The sequence below is a fragment of the Physcomitrium patens genome, chromosome 20 (assembly GCF_059467195.1).
Source record: "Physcomitrium patens ecotype Gransden chromosome 20, ASM5946719v1, whole genome shotgun sequence".
Classification (NCBI taxonomy): Eukaryota; Viridiplantae; Streptophyta; class Bryopsida; order Funariales; family Funariaceae; genus Physcomitrium; species Physcomitrium patens.
The window spans coordinates 1,280,001-1,282,500 of NC_143429.1; positions in this window are offsets into that span (position 1 = coordinate 1,280,001).

Below are 2,500 nucleotides of genomic sequence, written 5' to 3' on the forward strand. Positions count from 1 at the left end.
TATATTGACATAGGCTAGCATATGGAGTAACCCTCGTTGAACCAAGGCCCCCCGACCCGCTTTGGCTGATCGGGGGGTTCCGGGAGCAAATTCTGGTGGGCGAGTACAGTGGATCCTAGATCGATCGAACAAGGTAACTTCGAAAACAAACTCCCGAATCTTTCCCAAACAGCTCTTCCATAGTTTTTCCAGTCCGCAGCACCGACTCAGGTTTGGATGGGCGAAACCACGACGGCAGCCACAAAAAAATGGATCTCCGACATCACACAACCCGACACACCTAAGTTTCGCGAGGCTCGGCCCCTCTTCCCCTTCGGATGTCCCCCTTCGGTACACCACCACATCATGCCATCCAGTCTGGAGCGTCGCCGACTCCCGTTGGCCAAGGTAGGGCCAACACAAGAGTAGCGGACGAACCAGTCATCTGGTCTTACCGGAGAAAGGGAGAGGTAGACTGCCACCACCAAACCCCACCCAAGCACACACCAGGCAGCAAAAAGCCATCATCCTAAAAGATGGTCCCACTTCACAAGACGAGGAGGTTCCCGTCCTTCATTCCAACCCCAGGTGAGAACACACACACCCTTCTTTGCGATGGATAAAAGGCAAAAAGAGAGGGCAAAAAGCCAACGGCAAATTCCAACCAGACCCCCAGAGGCACACACCACAAAAAGTGAAGCCAGAGAGAGCCAGACAAAGAGAAGGATAGAGAGAGAGGGAGAGTTAGACCCCCGGAAGAGAATCATAGGTGCTGCGGCCTTTTTCGGGAATGTGACCAGGAAAGAGAGAAACCGACGAGGCCGATACACACATTAAAAATGAAAAAGTAACCATCACCGCGAAGGATTTTCCTCAAAAGACAAATCAGCAAGAAGTATGTCCAATCCTGGGGCCCATCGCCCCTCCAAATTAATGGAGGGGTCGGATAGAAATTTATAGAAATGTTACTTTTGTGAAACCCCTAGCCGACGAGAGAACTCTCACCGGTTTCGAAGTTCCATTTTCACATTCCGACCTGGGATGTTATGACTCCTCGGCCCACACTGCGAACGCGTCCCACACCCCCTCCAAGTTTATCAGGAATTTCACCTGAGCTTGCAATAGAGATCGAGCGCGGTGGCGGTCACAGTGGTGGTCGACCAGGCGGAGCTTGAACGGCCTCGGCAAACACTTCTCCCCACCCTCCCAAATGAATGAGAGAATGGCTTGACAATACCGAGGCCATCGCCCCCCGCCAAAAATGGTTACTAGCTCTTGGGACTCGCTGCGACGTTACGCGTATCGGCACAAGACCAACCCTCTTTTTCCAGTCGCCCGCGCACCAAAAAAAATTTTGGCAGCGGGACTCACAATCCTTGACAGCCAGCTCACCATATAATACTCGGCGACCCTCCGCGGGACCTCCTCAGAGGGTCGCGTCGCCGGGAAACTAACCCCCACTCCTCACTGATCCAAGGTAACACGCCAGAAGTATCCAGGTAACCCCAGTAGTATCCAGGTATCCCCCTGCGAACGTCGGTACTGGGCTCAAAGAAGGCAGCGAGCAGTCGGGACCCGTAGGCACCGAGCAACCGTCACCCCCTCACGACTTTTCCCGAGACGCTTCAGAGGAACCCTTCCCCACATAGTACTCTCTGTGGGATTCGGCAGGCCCCCGTCCTACTGCACTAAGGAAGTTCCGAGACACACTTTTTTTTGTGGAAGACCACCCACCCTCCCTGTCCTGCCTGCTATCCCCGCCGCGACTCCTGGTCCCGGCCCTCCTCCCCGACTTCCTCCTTGTCCCGCTGCGAGTCCCGGACCTCCTCCCCACTACCTACTCCCGCCGCGAGTCCCAGTCCCGGCCTTCCTCCTCCTCCTCCTCTTCCCTAGTCCCGGCGCGAGTCCCGGACCTCCTCCCCCACTTCCTAGTCCCGTCGCGAGTCCCGGACCTCCTCCCCCTCTTCCTAGTCCCGGCGCGAGTCCCGGACCTCCTCCTTCTCTTCCTTGTCCCGCCGCGAGTCCCAGTCCCGTCGCGAGTCCCGGACTTCCTCCTTCTCTTCCTTGTCCCGCCGCGACTCCCTAGTCCCGTGGCGAGTCCCGGACTTCCTCCTCCTCTTCCTTGTCCCGCCGCGACTCCCTAGTCCCGGCGCGAGTCCCGGACTTCCTCCTCCTCTTCCTTGTCCCGCCGCGACTCCCTAGTCCCGGCGCGAGTCCCGGACTTCCTCCTCCTCTTCCTTGTCCCGCCGCGACTCCCTAGTCCCGGCGCGAGTCCCAGTCCCGTCGCGAGTCCCGGACTTCCTCCTCCTCTTCCTTGTCCCGCCGCGACTCCCTAGTCCCGGCGCGAGTCCCAGTCCCGTCGCGAGTCCCGGACTTCCTCCTCCTCTTCCTTGTCCCGCCGCGACTCCCTAGTCCCGGCGCGAGTCCCAGTCCCGTCGCGAGTCCCGGACTTCCTCCTCCTCTTCCTTGTCCCGCCGCGACTCCCTAGTCCCGGCGCGAGTCCCAGTCCCGTCGCGAGTCC